Source organism: Hordeum vulgare, chromosome 2H, assembly GCF_904849725.1.
Source record: "Hordeum vulgare subsp. vulgare chromosome 2H, MorexV3_pseudomolecules_assembly, whole genome shotgun sequence".
Lineage (NCBI taxonomy): Eukaryota > Viridiplantae > Streptophyta > Magnoliopsida > Poales > Poaceae > Hordeum > Hordeum vulgare.
In genome coordinates this window covers 55,203,734-55,224,899 of record NC_058519.1, presented here as the reverse complement: position 1 = coordinate 55,224,899, position 21,166 = coordinate 55,203,734, and the positions used below count along the sequence as shown (strand labels likewise).

At 45.2% G+C, this 21,166-nt stretch overlaps 1 long non-coding RNA gene across 1 annotated transcript; it reads right to left on the bottom strand.

The window, feature by feature from the left end:
* Positions 1-2,695: 2,695 nt before the first annotated feature.
* LOC123424889 lies at positions 2,696-3,913 on the bottom strand. The gene is made up of 2 exons (XR_006621753.1): positions 3,169-3,913; positions 2,696-3,076 (listed from the first exon to the last, which is right to left on the bottom strand). It is a non-coding gene; the product is annotated as an uncharacterized LOC123424889 (long non-coding RNA).
* Positions 3,914-21,166: the final 17,253 nt, after the last annotated feature.

Sequence of the window (21,166 nt, the reverse complement as noted above, 5' to 3'; positions counted from 1 at the left end):
TATGTAGTTGTCCTGAACTTGTCATTATGTTGTTGCGTTGAACTTGGCGGTAGCGGTGCCCTATGTTGAACTATATTATGTGTTCTATATGTTGAACTAAATGTTATGCTGAACTATATCTTCTGTTTTATATGTTGTATATCCTGTCTATTTAAATGGAAATGCAAAAAAAAAAAATTAATTTTTTTTTGTAACTACGTCGACGGTTAGGCCGTCGGCATAGATGGACACGTGGCACCATCTGAGAGCTCCTGGCGCAGCAGTACGCCGACGACTTGGCCGTCGGCAATGATGGACACGTGGCACCATCTGGCAGCTCCTGGCGCAGCACTAGGCCGTCGGCATAGATGGAGGTATGCCGACGGCCTAACCGTCGGCGTAGCACCGCGCCAAGAGCTGCCAGGTGGTGCCACGTGCTGCCATAGTATTGGTGCTGGCCTAACGACGTCGCCGTTAACGGCCGTCAGGTGAAAAAACTATGCCGACGGTGTATCTAAGCCGAGGGTTGTACGGCCACCGTCGGCATAGTCATATACGCCGACGGCCTTTCTATGCCGACGGCCTTCACTGGATACGCCGACGTCTGAGTTGCCGACGGAGGTACGCCAACGGCCCCGTCGGCGTAGCCCTATGCCGACGGCCTGTGGGCCTACGCCGATGGGGTTAGGCCGTCGGCAACTAGCCTTATTCTGGTAGAGTCGGCCTCCGTGCTCGCCAGAAATCCGGGTCGTCCAGGTCGAGGAACGGGGTCGCGGGTCGTGTATCGCCACCCCTCCGGAATGAGGTGCGATGAAGGGTATACATCTTCGGGACGTCAATTTGGAACGTGGATCACGATCCAAAATATTTGGGGTCAATGAGCCCGGGTCGTTGTTATTTCACCATGCAGGGATAGAAAGAACCCGCCATTACCTCTGAAAATATTAGGATCTGCGTGGTAATTTTTTCATCTTCATCAGGATAAATGGGGCCACAGGTCGAGCCATCCACGGCGTGATTTTTTCATCTTCCGTTTTCTTTCACACGAGGCCTATGCGCATTTGTGTCAAAACAAATGTTCGCATGAACTGTCCCCAAATCTCTCTTCTTCAGGTCATCTGCAAAGCTCTTGTCCTTGATCAAGTTTCAACTCGAGACATCAAGCACCCTCTTCTTTGCCCTTCCAGCCATTCCTTCTTCCTTGTGCAGTCTTTGTTCTATCAATGGTGGGACTGCAGGAGAGGGACGGGAGTGAGCGCATACCGCAGCACCCAGCTCGACGACCAGCAGGCGAGTGGCATATCGTAGGAGAGCAGGCTGCAGTAGTCCGGTGGAGTTCAGAACTTTGGAGCACAATTGCCAGGTAAGCCTCGATTCACCATGAACTCCCGTTCAGATCCCACATAGGTGTTCTTGGCTAGATTATTGCAATCTACCCTACCGATCTGGGGGTTCAAGATTCGATCGGGGTCATGATCCGCCCAACGACCCACCACGACCGCACCTCGTCCCTGACCCTCGATTGGGGTCGATCGACCCCGGGTCAGGGAACGCACCCTCGACCCACGAACCTTGCTACTATGCTCCAGCACCGAGGTGTTCGCCTTGTCGTCCTGGCCGAAGAAACTTGCAACAGCTTGGGGTGAGAGGCAAACGTGGATAGAGCCGATGGGATTTGCGGGTTCAGGTCGCCGTGGGCATGGAGGAGTTCGGCGGCGGCAACGGGATCTAGAGCGAGGGATTCGGGGGAAGGAGAGGTGGGACACTGGGACGAGTAATGCTACACGTACGGACCTTCTACGGAAGATTTACAAGCTCGTTAAGAGTGATTGGTTGGAATTTACTTAAAGAGGACGGTCCCACCGGTGAAATCAGGGGGAGAGCAGTTAGTTCGTCCTCCCGTAAAAGCCTGTTAGAAGCTGTCCGTATCTTTAGCATTATCGCACTGGGACGTGCGTACATGCGCTCTTTTATTCTTTTTCGTTTTTTTCTTTTGTGCAAGGGGTGGGAAGGAGCGGAGGAGGTCCAGTTTTTTCGGGTGCGGGAAGAAATGGCATGGTTATCCCGATTTTTAGTCGCGCGGGGAGAGGTGCCAACGATTTTTCAGTCGGAGGGGGAGAAAGAGATTTTTTTTTAATTAAACCGATTGGCTTTTGAAGGGTTGAATAAAAATCGGCGGGGAAACGTAGGTGGGAGGGAAGCCAGAGTTAGCGTTGAGAGGGAAGATCAAAGGAGGTCGAACCATCACGACAGACGGCAGATTCTCCTTTAATAGTATAGATTTTGTGAATCTTTTCCAAATATGTTCTTGATTAACAAGCCAAAATTTTTTGTTATGCTGAAGCATCAACATCATACATTTCTACACTAAAAAATGTTTTTTTTATATAAAATACCGTCCGATATACCACCGGATATTCGACGCTGGATATGCCGAAGTCAAATCGATACAAACTAGATATCTGATATTGTGAATCTACCATCCTCAGACAATTAAAGTAATCCGGTTCCTGAGGTGATTTAGACCGACGCCAATGATTATTTGCTAGATAATGGGACCCGCATTTCAGATTAGAAGTGGAGCTAGACACCCTAATGGGTTATATAGTCAACCGATGACCAAACCGTTAATGAGTTGATTTATCAAGTAGAGCACGTATTTCAGGTGCTAGTCAGTGATGCTAGCTTGAAAGTAACCCATGATAACCATCCAAAATGAGCAAAGGAACAACATGCTTTAGTCGAAAATCTTACAGGGAGCATCTGCACATTGAGTCGACAACCGTTTTATAAACACGAGAACTTGCGCTCAACTGCCGGTTGAACACACTGCAAAATACCCTGCTGTAAATCAATCTTCCTCTGCGCCACATGAAGTGGCACTTCGTAGACGCAGAGCCGGCTCTTCGCCGCCAGCGACGTCGAACGCGGCCGGCCTTAGCCGGAGAGATCGCTGCTCCTGAGTTGTCGCGCGACGTCGCTGGCGACGGTGAGGCAGAAGAAGAGCCAGCCGATGAGCGCCGCCCGCACCGTCGCCGCCAGCCGCGCCTCCATCCTCCACGGCACCATTGCATCCAACAACACCAGAACCTCGCTTCTGCAAGCATCGCTCTGAATAAGGGCCTAGAATTCATCCCAGACGACGGAAAAAAACTTGAAGAGCTGACGAGAGAGGGAGAGGGAGCTTACCTTGATGAGGCAGAACCTTCTTCCTGTCTGCTCTTAAGGGGCATGAATCTTCAGTTCTTCAGCGTCCTCCTGGAGTAGCGGAACGTCATAGGGGTCGAAAGACGAAAGTGGAAGCCAAAGGAATCGGTGTTCCAGGCGTGCAAGCAAAGCAAGAAGAAATAGGTGGCGGATGTGGTTGTAATGGCAGTAGCCATCACCCATCCCTCTCACCTTCCAATCCATGGCAACAAATATCTCGAGATTTTTATGATGAAAATCCAAGTTCTATGCACCGTATATTGTCAATGATAGCTTGGGTGGCTGCTCAGGGCATGGACAGCCAAGTAGTTCGGGAGTGGCCTCGGCCCTTTTTTTTTTTTCTGTTCCTTTCCTTCTCGCCACCTTCCAATCTGGCTGTTGTTTCCCGATCTGGCCGCTAAGAGCAAACTTCAGCAGACCCGGCATTCGTTCGTCCACAAAACGTGTTTACAGTTCGCGTAAAACAGCTTTTGTGGGCTGGCACAAACTCCTCAAAGGGATCAGTAAAAGAGCATATTCGCGGAATATGCTTTGATGAGGGAAAGCGCGGGCTGAAATGTCCTTTCACCAACTGCTTTCGCTTATATGCGGGGAACCGCAACGACGAGGTGGAAACCCGCGAATACACGGGTTGGGGCCGAGATTTTGCCGTGCCTCGCAAAAATATTTACGGGCCGGGGCGGGATGCGGGGTCTGATCAGACAGGTTTTTCCGTCCCGACCCGCATTTTGACGGTTATTTTCTGGGTCGGAACGGAATGCAGGGTCTGCTAGAGTTGCTCTAAGCTATCTGATGATTCCGGCCATCCGCTCTGGATGAAGTCCATGGCCTGAAGTACGGGGCTGGCGCTTGGACGCATCCACATGGCTGGTTGAGATGTGCACATGCGTGCAGATGATCGGCGGCCGCCGAGGCTGTCAGCTAGCTGCAACCCAGTCTTGGCAATGGCATGGCCGTGTCTTCATGGCTAGGCACAGTTCCTGATCGAGTGCGCCGCGTTTGGCGGCTAATGATCGAAGTGTGGCAGATCTTTGCGTCATGGGGAATTGGATCCAGAATGGTGATGGCCTCGTCATGGATTACGGTCACCATCGACAGATTTTCTGAGAACTATGGACGAAGTCTTGATGCAGAGGGATGGTTGTGCCGCGGCGACCATCACATCACATGTAGCTGCTAGGATTGTGGAAACGTGGTGGCGACAACACATGAATGGCTTTAATGGTGCTACTACTTAGCACTCGTCTTGAGCTCCGGGGTGAAAGCTTAGGTTTGACCCGAGTTGGGTATACCCGGCAATGACGATGTTTTAACGTCGTTACTTTGTTGAAGGCATTGTTCGAAATGCTCGGAGTGAATATTCAGAATGAAAACCTAGATACTAGCCTTGGGTTGCAGGATCCGATGACGATGACTCTTGAGTGTCTCTTCCTTCGTGCAGGCATTGCTGTTGAAGAACCTCGTCGTCAGTGTGGTGTTATGAGATGGTCGGTGCAGATATGGTTTTTGTTGTAGTTTGTCGATCGCTGATCTGATCGCTTTGAGACATTTTTTCTTTTCTTTTATTTTTCCTCGCCTATTCATATAGCTTTGGTCTTATATGACTTTGCTATTTGTCGCATGTGTTTTTGTGTGTGTGCGTTTGTGTTGGTTGTGTGCATCCTAGCTATGTAGAGACTGTGTATGTGCTCATCGTGTTTGTATTTTCTTGATGCTCTATTTTGAATTAATAAAATTCATCCTTTATCGAAAAAGAACGTATAAACAAAAGGGAATGAAACGAACTTTGTTTTATGAGATCTGGTAGTCTGGTTAAAGCTCTAGTCGGGCAGCGTAGGTAGAAGCGGCAAGAAAATCTAATAAGCAGAGGATACACCTGATGAGTAGATGTTGGATTGAGGGTGGAGTGTACCTATACATTGGATTTATTTCGGAGGAACCGTGAAGGAATTAAGTTAGGAGCCCTGCGATGGAGCACGGGATGTGCATGGGTCGCTCGAAGTGAAAGAGAATTACACTCTCCAAGAGCGAATCACAGGCCGAGCATTGGGCGTGTCCACGTAGACCCTGCTTTACTGTGCGGAAGGAGAAGAAAACAAAACGTCCGCGGCCCCTGCACCCAAGCGTCCTTCTTTCTTCCTCCAGCTAGGGTTGCCTCCGTCGCCTCCCATTCCAATCATTCGCCATAGAAGGACCACAGAGGAGCAGAGCGGTTGACAGTAGATCGACGCATCACGGAAGCGGACACGGCCACACGGAGGCCGTCACGGGCAGACCAGAGCAAATACGAGGCGGCGGCCGGGCGCGATTTGGAGAACCAGTGGCGTTCCCTATCAAAATCTCGTAGAGCCGACGCGTCCACTTCTCTCCTCCTCATCTCCTTGCACACAGGTATCTTATCGTTTACCCTCCTCCGCCATTGCAACTCCATGTGTGTGCTCATTGATGATCCATGCGTATTCCATCAATCCAATCCTTCCGTCTGCAGGGGTGCTTTCGGGTTTCAGTAGAGACGATGAGAGGATTTGTGATGCGCACACTGCCACCCCTCTCTTTCTCTCGACCTCAATCAAGATTGATATTTTTTTTAAACAATCAATTTAGTTGTACTGAGCGAAAAAGAAGAATGTTCAGGTTCCCCTTTGTATCCCGTGCACGTGTGCTGTAGTTCTTGCAAGAAAATTGTTCAGAATTCTTTGGCAATCTGTCAATTTAGCTTCAGGCAACCCTTTGTATCATTCATACTTGTAGTAGATTAGGATAATGCTTTCTGCAGGCACGTGTGCAGGTGTGCTGTAGTTGTAGCAAGTTGGACAAGCTACACCCCTAATGCCGGGTGTGTGTGGCCGAGGAAGGCTATTTGCAACGAGCTTCAGGATGCATGCACACGGATGTATTTTTAGAATATCCATATTTAATAAGTACTCTAATTGACTTTTTAGGTTATCAATATGCAGAGGATAATTGTCTAACATATAGCCCGGATCAGGTGCTAGCGACCAATGGAGCTAAGCAATGCATTAGACAAGTTGCTCTTGCTGTTTTCTCACGTGGTGATGAGGTAAAGTTATCATCTTTGTATATCACAATTGTTTAGGATAAATACTTTTCATACTATCTTCGATAATACCATGAAAATAGCAGCACCAAGTGGTTATCATGTAGTCCTTTTGTTGTTCATGGTCCTTAAAACTTAGCAGACTCCTTCATTTTCTTTTAAACTGCAAATATTGTTTTGGTCTTCCATGCTTTGTCACTATTGTGTCTCCTTATTTTTCTTACGATCCTATCTCTCACCCAGACATTTAGATGAAATGCCCTTACTAATGTAATAGTATATTATGTATGGACGAAGTCAGCATCGCTAAATGTGCACTCTTGTAATTTTTGTTTTTCACACTTTTGGGATGCGTCTATCTTCAGATGCAGGGGCAAGGGGAAGTTTCACTTCTATTACTTCCAGTTTAGAAAATACCTTCTCAAGTTACAAGCCTAACAAATTGCTTGCCAGCGACGGCTTTGCAGAGTTTGAGATCGCCGAGGCCACCAAGGGCTATGAAAACCTCATCTTCCAGCGTGCCTTCAGCCAGGTGAGGTCCCATCCTTTCTTCTTGAAAATGCATCTCATATACATTCTTGATTCCCTCCCACATCACTTGCTAAACCAAGCAAGGTAGTAGTATACTAGAAGAAGAGTTCTTTTTGTGGATCTAGAAATGTTTCAACGGAGCTTCATGAGTCCATAGATAACAGAAAGCCACGAGCGGTCACGATCAACAAATGAACTGCAGAGCTTCATATTCAGTTATTTATTATTTGCTTGCAGTAAATGGAATTAAGATTCTAATGTCTATATTTCGTACTTTCTCTGTCCCGTAATATAAGAGCATTTTTAACATTAAGTCTAATGTCAAAAACGTTCTTATATTATGGGATGAAGGGAGTAGGTTTTATTGTATATACATGCACATAACTTCAACAGGTTGGATGCAGATGCAACAGATCCAGTTCTTCCTACACTGTATAGATACATGTTTTTGTAGGTGATTACTCACCTTTTAGTCAACTTCCTTATAGTTTTAGCTCAGGCACAACTTTCCATGTTGTCAATAAAAAATCTATTTACTGCGTATATAGGAAAAAGGAGAAGGTCTGGAGGAAGAGTTTGGCACAAGAAAGTTGTTTTTTCTCTGGCTAACACGAGCAAATAGTTGCAGTATTTAATTTGAGATGGTAAAATGTCATCTTTGATGTATGATATTTGATTTTTCTTTCATGTGCTTCTTTGTGATACACGAGTTTTATCCAGCCAGCACATCATTTAAACTACAAAGGAATGCAGGGGTTTATGCTATTTCAGTCACAATTCTCGTTTCTGCATATGAAAACATTTTTTTGGAGGATCTGAAGAATGAAGATAGCAGAATGTAGACTAACTGAGTGTAGTGAAGAGTGGTTTCTACACTGATATATGTACATTTCTGTACACTATTATATTCTGCAATTCATTCTAGCTACTTCCGCTATTCAGATTATTCTAACTAATAACCATATAACCATATCCTTCTCTCTATTGCCTTAGGCTCCTCCCTGCTTTACTCCTTTGACTTGGTGAGTGATTGAGTGATACATGCAGCTCTTTTGTTTTGGTTCTAATTGCGTGAGCTGAACATGTGGTCATCTTACATCTTGATATGTCCATAGGATACACTCATTCTGATACTTGATGTGTTATACCGTGATCGCGACTATGCCAGGTTCTTTGTGTTCGAGACCATCGCTAGAGTACCGTATTTTGATGAGGGTCTTGGCTTACTCACCGAATTTTGTCATCTTCTTGTGCGCGTGCGTGGTTTCAAGTAATACTTTTCGGTTTTAAAAATTAGTTCCAAAAAATGAGCTGTTTTGTTTTGGTAAGGCCAAAGAAGAGGAGAGTCAGCACGTATAACCGTTTGACTTTGAGGTGGGGTCCCTTCTGTTTATGTACCCCAGAATTCTCATTTCTCATCGCATAGGCTTACTAACAAGGAATGAAAAATAACTATAAACCGTTTCAAAAGAAGATCCATTGTTGAAATGGTAATCTTTTGTCATATGAAGGACGACTTACCCACTTCATTGATGTTTTTACTAATGTATCGATGTTCATGTTATTTTTTTATAGATTTCTAAAGGGGTGTTAAAAACGTTAGACTAAATTTTACTAGTATGGCGAGGCGGCAACTTCCATGGCGAGTCTCGCGTGTGGTGGGCGAGATGGGGCGTGGTTACTTTGGCCGGCATCAGTGAGTCTGTGGTGGTGGAGGTGTGCCACAGATCGAGGGTGGCGATGTGGGGCCGCCGCTCGGGGTGGGGTGCTGGTGGGAACAAGTTTGACCGAGGCGTGCTGGTGGTGACCCTGCTGGTAGGTAGAGTGCTCGTGGAGGCGGCGTCTCTCATTGATGGGTTCCTGGACGTCCGGGCAACAACTTCTGGAGGTGGATCTTCAAAGTGGAAGCCAGGGTGGCGGCCCTGGCAAACCGTGCGGCAAGGTGGCGTGGTGGTGCGAGATCTGGGCAGCGTGCGGTTGTTGCCGGTCGATCCGTAGCTTCACGACGGCGACATGCGACTTCCCTCTCCATTATGATGGCCCAAGGTGATAACTTTTCTCACCCCTTCCCAGTTTGCAATGCTCATTTCATGGCTTGATGATATTGAACTTTTTGCACTGGTGGAACCATGTCTATGCTTTTGGATCAAAATTGAGTATCTTAACGGCAACCGTGTGAACTTTCTTTGGCTATTTGTCTTACCCTCGTGAAGTTTAAATACTAACAATCTACAAATAGGATAGGGCCATGCTATATTTGTTTGCAATGACCCTAAAAATTTTATGATTATGTTCAAGGTCTGATTGATGGACTACAATCTGGCTTGGATTCACATGATATTTTATCCATAATGTCAGGTAATTAAGCGATGACTATGAAGATCAAATTGTTCAACTTTCCTTTAAGATACTCCATACGTTTCTCTTTTAATTCACATATAAGATTTGTTTGAAGTCAAACTACACAAAGATTGACCAAGATTATACAGTATTAAAAAATATCAACATATGTAATACTAAAGTTATATAGTATGAAGGCTGTTTTTGTGATATATCTAATGGTATTGATTTCGTACTGTGAATGCTGATATTTTTTCTTATAAAGTTTGTCAAACTTTACAAAGTTTGACTTTAGAATTTATATGCAGACTAGAAAGTAACGGAGGGAGTATCTTGAGACATATGCTTTTGTAAAAGATGGTGCCTTTGGGTCGATGAACACATGTTTCAGGATCTTTGGTGGTTGACTGGAGGAGCATGGGTGCTCGACGGCAACAACGATGGGCCAAAGGAGACAACGTGGATTCGTTGTATGGGACGCCCTACAGGCTGTGCTGTTGCTTGTGTTTGACTCTGCACCATCCCGACATTGAACCACTCCATCCTAGATACCCAATTCTATTTGTTTTGTATTTTGATATCTAATAGATCCGGGCTTAAGAAAAACGTACGTGGATTGTGTTCCCTACATTTTCTAATTTGTTTCAATTAAATATGCCTCTTAAGGTCTTTGCTATTCCTTTTTTAACAACTAGCGATCATTGCTTTGCACACACACGTTAATAATACATAATCAAGATTATTACACACAATACCGCAGAGGAGGCGCGCCTAGGGCATGCCCCTGCCACTAGTATGGAGAGAAAGAGAACAGGATGGAGGAGTGGCGCGTGCGTGAGGTTGAGTACTGGGAGTTATTACTGCGGTGCATGTTCCCGAGGAATACTAGTAGAGTAAAATTGCATTGACTCGTGATTGATTAAGAAGCATATTTGCGTAAGGCTGATTGTAATGGGTAGTATCATATACTAGTATCATGCATATGATACTAGTGTATGATACCACAACCACAATAGAAAAACATCTAGGTATGATACCACAACCGTAATATACTAACATATAGTACTCCCTCCATCACAGTATATTGGGCGTATCTCACAGGGCTCTGGTACCTAGATGTTTTTCTATTGGTAGGAAAAACCGAGCCAACGAGCTGTAGAAACGCCTAATTAATCGCAAAACTGACGCATTAGTAACTCACCGTCCACCAAACGAGCTACTTTCTCGCATGCATTGATGAAGACGGTTTTCAAAACACCTCAATTAATAGGCTAATTAATGTCATGCGTCTTATTTACTTCTAATTGTGAAAAATTATCGTTTTGGAGATACGTCTAATATACTGTGATGGAGGGAGTATCATATGTTAGTATCATAGGATGATTCATTTATTGTCATGCAAGACACATAGTAGCACATCATTTAATATGATACGGTATCATGATATGATACTCAACCCTCTCTTTCTTCATTTAATTCTATGACACCTCATCAAAATTGTCTAGTTGGCATGCATGATACTACCTATGATACTACCATTACGGGCAGCCTAAAATACTAAAAGTGTTCAAAAAAAAAAAGTGTACAGAAAATATTGGCCCGCCCTGTGCAGTCGAACATGCTGCACATGTGTCTGGTACGGGCGTGCGGAGCAGAAGAGCAGGACGTAGCCGGAGATGAAAATTGCTCTAGCAAGACCTAGGGAAGGAGGGAACACAACAACTTTCTCCTCTATCACCGAAGAGGGACCCTACCCCTTTGCCATGGCTCGTAGGTGTCGTACCATCGAGATTCAGACAAGCTCAAGTGCCACAAGAATGTTGCCCTCACATCGCAAGGTGGGTATAGGGCGACCACCTCGATTTGGGATATGTCATGCCGGCAACACTGTCGTAGTCCACGCCCAACTAGTTGGAGAAGGAAAGCCTCATGAAGTCGGTCGCCAAAGAGAAGCCAACAAGGAACTGATCAAAGATACGAGGGGCAAGGAAGCAGAGCACCACCGTTGAGTAGACCTAGGTGTCTTAGGTTTACGTCACAATACTGCCACCGGGAAAGGGAATATAAAGATCATATGGTCATATCATGAGAATTAATGACTTCACACAAAAAGGGTATAAGTGATAACAGTTGTTGGTAGTAAACAAACATACTATTAGCCATTGTTCCAATCTAAGAAAGATTATGATACAGAGGAGAGGAGACTCACATATAAATACACTATCTTGGATATCTTTTATGGTTGTGAGCCCTCATCAAATGTTATATAATGATCAAGTGTTGATGTAGGACATGGAAGACAATGTAATGATCACGGTAGTTTATATTCACATAGAAGTTATATAGTTTTGAATCCTTCAACATGTGATGCTTTCTTTAGATCCTTTGCTAGCCCAAAAATTCCACACTGAGTAGAGATACTACTTATGCATCCATGAGATCCTTCAAGTAAGTTTTCATGAGTGCATCAATCAATAAAAAATGCTCCTAAATATGTATCCCCTTTTATTGCAAGGGAAAATAAGCTTTGTACGATCTTGTGATGGCTAACAAATAAAAGCGACATAGTGCAAAATAAATTTTGCTAACATAAGGGGCAATATAAAGTGATGTTCCTTTGCATTAAGAGTTTGCACATCCAAAAATAAAAAGCGCATGAAAACTTCCCTCTGCGAAGGGCCTATCTTTTACTTTTATGTTGTTACTTTTATGCAAGAGTCAATAATGCTCATCCCTATTCCAACCTATTAATTCTATAGTGGCAAGCACCATGTGTTGAGAAAAGATTTAGACTTGTATATCCAAGTGGATGTAGATGATCATGATCTATTATTGTTGGCATTATCCTTGAGGTAAATAAGTTGGGTGGAGAATCATTTAAGCTTCTATCTTCCTATGTGTCCTATGACAACATGAACTCCAAAAATATGCCTTGAACGTGAGCAATTATAGAAGATAAAATGATAGTTGAGCACGTGAACTTTCGAGAAACAAAGCTCTTACATAGACTCTCCTCTCGATTAGGATGAATTATGATTGCCCCAATGAGTGAGAACATAGTCTATTGATTATCAATAAAATTTTATGCTTCATACTCCAATAGTTATGAATGGATTTTTACTTGTTTATGAGAAGTTATATCATAAAATATTTGCTGCTATGCTAATATTCATGAGGCTCTCATGCTCATATTCTGTTTTTATCGACACCCTTTCTCAAATCATGTGGTCATTATTTTTTAGCCCGGCTTCCGCATGAGGACAAGCGAGGTCTAAGCTTGGGGGAGTTGATACGTCCATTTTGCATCATGAATTTTTTATTGAAATTTGTGTTAATCTTATCCATTATCCCTTATTATCATACAATTCTTATGCTCTTTCTCTCTGAATATGCAAGGTACATCACTAAGAGGGAAACATCTAGAAACTAGAAATCTGGACCGGAAAACCGAGAACAGGCAGAAAAATCAACTTGCACCAAATGACCTGAAACTTTATGGAAATTTTTCTCGAATAATTAAGAATTTTTGGGCCAGAAATATACCAAAGAGGTGCCACCTGCTCGCCACAAGCCAACAACCCCCCCCCCCACCGGCCGCGCCCTGATGGCTTGTGGGCCCCTGCTAGCCCTCTAGTGTGACATCCCCGACTTTTGCTATAGTAGTTATTGTAATTAAGCTACAGTGATCACCCGCTAATGATGCCACGTCATCGTATTCCCATCTCAGACCCGCGTTGATTCGAGTTTTGTCCGGATCCAAAATTTGAAAGCAAAGGAAAAAATACTTTATAAGTTCATTACAAATATTAAGAAGGATATATATAAAAAAGAAGAGTATTAAGAATAATAATGATAAACTAGAGTATAAAAAAAAGGAAAGTTTTTAAAAAGTAAAATCAGTTAGTGAAAAGAAATTAGAAAGAAAGAAATAATAGAAAAGAGAAAACAAAATAAAACAAATCAAAAAAAAAGGAAAACCAACCGGCCCAACTGGGCCAAAAGGCCCAGCCGGCCACCACCCCACCCTCCAAAACCCTAGCGCCACCCCCCTGGCGAGGGAGCCGCCGCCTCCTCCCCTCGCTACTCCCTCCCCCTCCCTGTGCGCCGCCACCCCCCCACTCTCCCGTGACCACCCCACCCCACCGACAGGGGGCCCCACCCCCCCGCCGACAGCGCCATCTCCTCCCCCCTCTCGGTCCCGTAACTCCCGTCGCCCTCATCTCGCCCCCTCCCCATCCCACGCCAGATCCCACCCCGTCGCCCCCCTCCTCTCCACCTCGCCTCCTCTCCCAGATCCATCCTCCTCCCTCCTCCCACGGCGGCCCCCCTCGGTCCCCCTCACCACGGCGGCGAGCCGCCCCCCCACGGCTCCTCTCCTTCCCCCGGCGGCCCCGCCCCTCACGACCTCCTTCCTCCCGCCGGCGGCCTCCTCTCCCCACGGCCGCCTCCCTCCACCGACCATCCTCTCCCGGCGCCCCCCCACCTCTCGGCCTCCACCCCGCCGGCAGGGGCGCCGGCCACCTCGGCCCCCTCCAGATCCGGCGGCCGGGGCCCTCCCCATCCCGTCGGCCGACCCCGGGAGCCCCGCCGGCCGAGCCCCTCACCATCGGCGGCTCCATCTCCGGGGCCCCCTCCTCACCGGGGCCCCTCTCGGCGAACCCCCCGGCCGGCTCCTCCTCGCCGGCACGTCACCACCATCGGCACCGTCACCGCCTCCATGCCGTCTCCACCGTCACCTTCGTGCGAACTCCGGCTTCACCGGGCCGTCACGTCACCGTCGGTGAGCCCCTCCTCGGGCTCCTCCCACCTTGTCGTTCTCCTCGACGTCCCGGTTCCGTTCCGGCAAACGGGGCCTCGATCCGTCGACGGTGGACTCCGGTAGAAGGATTTGAAGTTTGTGTTCTTCTAGTTGGAGTTAGAGAGAGTTCTCTGTCTCTGTTAACAGAGAGAGAGAGAGATGAGTGTTGAAAAGAAAAATGAATAAAAACAAATGTTGTATTCCGTATGTATGTATGTATGTATGTATTCGATACCCGTATTATGTATGTATTTGCGTATATAGGCATGTGGAGAGATACGACATTTGTATGTTTATTTATTTGTGATTAAAAATGTGTATTTGGCCTTAGGTCACTTACCGGTGGGGCCAATGCATCCGCTGTCTATGACAGGGAGGCCCCACGCGAGAGTTAATATAAATATTAAAAATAATGTTTTTCTTAAGTAAATAAATAAATAGATATATTAGTTAAAATAATTAATTAACATAATTAGAGTATGACACGCGGGTCCCCCACTAAATTAATCTGATTAATTAATAATTAATCTTAATAAAAACTTGTGCCTATGACGTTCGGGACCCGCTGGTCAGTTGACCGGTCAAATGTTGATGTCAACATGACATCGCGATGATGTCATAATAGGATTTTATTAAATCTTTTAAATCTGATTTAATTCCTAAATAATTAATAAAACTTTGAAAATTAATATTAAATAATCCGTAAGTCAGATCAAAATATTTTCAACATGAAAGTTGATCAGCAAAGCGAGACGAACCCGGATACACGGCCTGTTCGTCTGTCACGCGTCCCTAGCATAGCAAACATGGAACTTTTCCATCGTTTCCAGTATAACCGGTAGTAGCCCGAGACCCGGGAAAATATCGTCACATATTCTTCCGACCCGTCTATGACGGATGTTGCTGCGTTATCTCATGTCTAGCCTGCATTTTTCCATGTCATGTTTTTTGTTGCATTGGTGCTATTATTTATTGTTTCTTCCCCCTCTTCTTACCGGTAGACCCCGAGACTGACGCTGCTGCCGGGTACATCTACGACCCTGCCGATCAGTCCTTTGCCGCAGAGCAGCAAGGCAAGCAAACTCCCCTTGATCATTCCTATATCGCCTATGTCTTTCTTCCTACTGCTTGCATTAGTATTTTGCTACTATTGTAGTTAGCTCCTATATCTGATGCATAGCCTGTTTTTGATGAACTGCTACTTTCAATCCTGTACCTTTAATATGCTTAGTATAGGTGGAGCAGTCATCCCCTCTGACCCCGTAGCTCAGTTGCCCCGCTTGTTTTCAAATCTCGATCTCTGATCGACGAGCCAGACCCGACACAGCACATTCACCCCCCCTTCGTTGTACGACGCTATAGGGATACTATCGGGTACCGAGGGTGACACCTCGCTAAGTACTCCTGATGATATCTCTGTAGTATAGCTAGTCGGTCGTGGTTATCGAGGGTGATTCCTCTTTCACCATTCCCGATGACATCTCTGTCGTGCCACCCCGCGAGTGTGGGACCCCCGAGGGTGATTCCTCTAAGCCCACCTTCACGGGTACATCGTTCGGAATCCAACGAGGGTGATACCTCGGATTCCCCCGATGTTACTACCACACAGTTACTCGACCATGTTACCGGGATCATTGGTGATTAGTTGTAAGACGGGTGGATTCCGCGAGACTGTGTTGTTGGCCTAATTAAAATGCTAATGGATTTGGGTATTTGATCTGGGTTGGTCGGAGACCTTTTCGCACTAACCGGCTACGCGGGAAGAATTATGGGTACTCGGCGTCGCGGTATCAGCCGAAGCTTTTCAGATGCCAGCAGTGTAGCGGCGCGCGCCCGAGTGGTCCCGAGATGCATCGCGCTTGTGATTAAGGGATGCTAGGACTGACGTCGGCCGCCCACGCCACGTGCAGGAGCGTGAAGGGGAACTGGGCCCATGAACCCTTTGTGCTTAGGATTTAGACCGGCGGGCTGGCCTCTCTGATTAGTCTTAGGTGGGGCTGCGACGTGTCGATATTCCGAGGCCGGGCAGGACCCAGAAAAGTATGTCCGGCCAGAGTGTTATCGAGCGTGACGGGACATGTGGTGCACCCGTGCAGGGATGAAAATTAACTATTCGGATAGCCGTGTCTACGGTTACAGGACGACTTGGAGTTGTGCCCCGATCTTTTACAACTACAATTGTTACTTAACTGGAATTAGTTTGCATCGGGATTGCTTCCTCGCAGGGAGTCGAGGGAGGATCTTTAGGCGTGACCTCACTTTAATATTGCTGCAACAATATGACTATTTTTGTGTTACCCCTGTTCTACTCTCGTCTATTGCTGCAAGACCCTGAAGATGCTAGTCTTCGATAGGACTAGGCCTTCTCTCTCTTTTCTCGCATTGCTGCAGTCAGTCCACATATAACCCCCTTCTTTGATACTGGTGCATAATTAGAATAGTTCTGATGTAAGACTTGCGAGTACTTTGGATGAGTACTCACCGCTGCTTTGCTCCCCCCTTGTCCCCTTGATCCGTTTGCTGCGACCAGATGATGAAGCCCAGGAGATGGAGGTCCCCGCCGCCGACGACTGCTACCCCGACGGTGCCTACTACTATGTGGAGGCCGCTGATGATCAGGAGTAGTTAGGAGGTTCCCAGGCAGGAGGCCTCGCCTCGTTCGATCGTTGTATCTTTTGTGCTAGCCTTCTCTAAGGCACCCCATGTTTTATGTCTGTACTCAGATATTTGTTGCTTCCTCTGACTCGTGTGTTTTTCGAGCTTTCGTATTCTAGCCCTCGAGGCCCCTGGCTTGTAATATGAAGCTGATGTTATTTTATTTCTGTCTAGAGTTGTGTTGTGATATCCTCCCGTGAGTCCTTGGGTTTGATCGTACGCATTTGCGTGTATGGTTAGCGTACGATTAAGCCGAGGGCGTCACAAGTTGGTATCAGAGCCGACTGCCTGTAGGTAGCCCCCTTTCCAACTCCTTGGCCGAAGTTGAGTCTAGTGTTTGAAAAACTTTACTAACACTCATGTTGTGGGTTATGGGCCCACATCTCAATTGGGTGGTATTAGTATCTTTTACTCCTTTCCTATACTCTGGGCTCTACTCTCTCTTCTATTTCGGTTCAAAGATTTTACTAACTCTAACATTAGGTTCTCGTAAATACTTCCGTCCGAAGAGTCCCCACTCCTGATAATGACTCAATTCGTGAGGAGACTCCGATGATATTTTCCGATGCTTTCTCTCTAGAACTTGTGCCCATCGCTCTTGCGATTTCCCTTCCTTCATCAACCACTATGGATGACTACATACAAATGTCCTTCATACCTTCTTCTCCAATTACTCTTACTTTACGAGAGGCAATGAATTTTCTTATCGGGGATTCGTCCATCATTAGTTGTCTGGGGTTTCGAGAGTTCTTCGAATTACTAATTGATCTTTCGGAATCCCCTGTAACCTATTGCTTTTGACCTTTTTCACCTGCTTGTGTTAGGGTTAAATCCATATGTCTAGCCGCATTCATTAAATTCCTTTGTGAATTTCCTCTGATCTTATCGATTCTACTTCTGTATGAATGCACACAATCATCTGCAGACACTCTTGAATTATCTTCCGGCGCATACGTCCTTCCAGACAGAGCTGGTTCTCGACAAATCAACTGTGGTGGTTGTCCATCTAAATCCATTCAGCTTACTTGTATTTGACCGGAGCATCTGATTATGATACACCAATCTAGAAATCTTAATTCCTTTGGTAGTTAAGTATCGATATTTTTCAGATGTTCTATTAACACGATGCATTGCATCCTATATCCCTCTGATTGAGTACCGTTACTCACATCAGATCATTTGTGGATTGTCAGACTCATTTGAGTTATTATCCGATGACATCCTTTGCTTTAGAAAATTCTTGTGATTGCTTCCCCTGACACATGATGCCATTGGTAAATTGTGTCTTCTCCCTTTGATAAGTTGTACCATACGAATTGTCAGCCATGCCCTTCAAGCATGTGTTAGTTACTCTTGAAGTTTGTGGTATATGTTCCTAAGATGCCCCGATGGGTTGGACATGTGCCTTCCTTAATCAATATGACCTGAAGAGTTTTCACAAGTCTTGCTCTTCTGGTGTTTTGCCAAATGTTCTTTTAAAGCTACAACTTGATCAAAGGCGAGGAATAAATGGCAGGTGATGCATTGATGAAGTGGGAGTCGACCTTGAACATTGTGTTCATGCCCATGGAAACGACGTTGATCCTATCATAGAAACTTCTCGTATAAATAATCAATTCATTCTGTAGTTCAAATATGGGATCTGTGATCTTGTCCTTTGCAGTCGTGGTTCCGACCATGTTGTCGTACCTTGATTTCATTCTCGGACGAGTTAAAGTACTTGTCTTCTTCAGATCGACACGCCGGTCCAAACCGTAAAGTTGATCTACCTCCGAGTATAATTCCTTGTAGCTCGAGGATATCGCGGAGCTATGGAACTTCTTGTGAGCTGCTCATCAACTATGATATTTTCCTTAATTCCAGTTGCCTCGTGTTTGAGTTGTTGGACACGCGAGTACATCGATATCTGAATCGAATACGCATTGCGATTCAACAATTTTTAGTAATCTTCCTTGTTTACGAGTTTGTACTCGATCTTGTCATTCCAAGCTGTTAAGCCACGTCATCATCGTCATGTTGGAGCTCGATCATGCTATCTATAACCTTCATCCCTCGAACACAATTCCAACTGTGCGTTAAGCTTGCATCGAGCTTTCCACCTTATGTTGGTTGTCTTGAAAGGCAATCTCAATTCTAAGCGAGCAGTCTTATCTGTGTTTCTGACAACCTCTTGCTTCATCATTCCCTTGCTTGATGTCGTCGCTAAACGATTACATCTTCATGAAATTTCTCGACAAATGTGTCGTGATCACCATCAGCATTCGGAGCTCTTGGAGGGTAACAATTGAATGCATGTTGAGAAATACCATCCCTTTCCCTCGATGATTTGTATTATCATCGACACCCGTGTTGCTTTCCCTCCAACACAAACGTGTTCATGTTTTGTGTTGTCCTTTGTGTTACTCACTATCCAGCTTATGTTATCTTCTACCTTGGAGTATTACTATCTGGTATGTCAAGAATGTCGTAAAAATTGCACGTGTATTAAGAATTCTTGATATAGTAATACTTCTTGCCATCACCATTCATTTCTTGGTCCCGTGTTGTTTCTAACCGGTATACCGACAAATGAACTCTGATGTGTGGTTCCCATACTTCTGTCAACCCTATCCCCTTGAGGTTAACAACTGATTGTTTCCTTCTTGGTGTGTTGGGTGTTGACTCATCATTTTAGCATTGGTTGTGCTACTCAATCCGTATTTCCGAGTGCACCCTTCGACCAATGTTTAATTGTCGTTGTTCCCTCGAGCATACGACATTATACCATTTGATTTGACAAATGCTATCTCCTTAATATTATAAATTTTGGAAGTTCAACACTGGTAAAACCTTAAGGGATTGCTGTTGAGCCTATCAGCCACACCCTCAACTCCTCTATGTACCACGATGAAGCTCTTGATATCATTATCCTTGTGTCTAGCTCACGAAGAATAGGTTGGGTAGAAGCAATGTATTGCCCAAAGTTCATGTGCACTCTTTCCGCCGTGAATAAGTGAAAGTTTTGTTTCGCTTCCTCTTGGGAAATACCAAATCTTTCACGCATGTGCGGAGTGTTATATGTTTTGAAGATTTACTATCCTCACTCCATATAATTTATCCTAGCACGCGAAGCCACTGACTGATTTGATCAAGGGAAAAGAAGTTCCTTCATAAGAGCTAATCCAGACTTACACATGGAGCTTTGTTATCCCAGATGATGGTTCCCTAATAAGAACTCAGTTGCGTTTTGACGTAAGAATTCCACCTGGGCACGAATGTTTTAACATTGTGCTCATATGTCTTAAAGTCGAACTCATGATTCAAGGATTTTCTTATGTAGTTCATATCATGAGAATCTTGCATCTTCATCTTTTCTTCTCAGGCATCTTGAGTCTGAGGTATCCTAACACCAATCATATCTGAATCTCGGACAAATATGATGGTTGGAACATTTTCTCAATAATTATAACTTTGGTCTTTATGTAACCTAGTACGGTGATGTCTTGTCTGGCACACCGGGCCGAAGGGCCTATTGTTATAAATCCTCCCATATGTAAGATTCACCATCTTCCGTGCGGAAACTATATGGCTTATTTTATAAGTTGTTTTTGGAGAATTCTTTGTGTACCCAAATTCCAACCTTTATCTGATGACCATGTAGATGCTACCCCGAAGCACGGATGTGGTATTTCAAATTTCAACCGGAACACTAGAAGAACAATGCTAAATTGTTCCTGATCAATTATTCAAACCGCGTGGTATGGGTAAACATCATGATTCTTCTTGCCTCTTTGTCTAAATGGTTATGTACTTGATGACCTATAATGTATACCATACTCTATGTTTTCCTCGGGAATGGCATACTTTGATACTTGTGTGTGTGAACACATTTTCCTTCCCATTGGTCTGTTTGACGTTTCTTATGACATAATCTATCTAAGCAGTGTTAATTCCCTGCTTAGGTAAAATCTCGGTATACAACTTTGTCAGCAAGACCCTGTTACTATTGTGGATAACATTCCGGTAGCCGCCGGTGGACGAGAACCTTGCCTATTGGCCCGCCTCGTTTCAACGAGCAGGAAAATGGTTCTATTCGTTCCCCGCCCTTGGTACTGACGTTGTTACCAACATTACTGACAGGTTACCCTCTGACATGTCTTGCTACCAAGACCGTATAGTATGTCATCCCTCAGCCTACTTTCGGGCCACATGGTGGACCCATAACCCAAAGTTCCATAGGATTGAAACCTGACTCTCCTGTACATCTTTGATTCCAAGGTATCCCTTATACTTGGCTTCGTATGAAATTCCCGAGCCACCGTTCAAAGTACCGATCACTCTGTGGTCCAGATGTTACCCAACATGTTGAAGATCAAGTTCACATTATTGATGAGAATCTGAAGGCTGCTCAGTCTCGTCAGAACAGCCAGTATGACCGTCATCATCAAGATATGGTCTATCAACCTGGCGAAAAGGCTTATCTTCGTGTCACACCAATGAGAGGTGCACACCGTTTCGGAATCAAGGGCAAGTTAGCTCCTCGTTATATTGGTCCTTTCACTGTTCTCGAAAGGCGTGGAAGAGTGGCTTATCAATTGGAACTGCCGGCGAACCTTTCT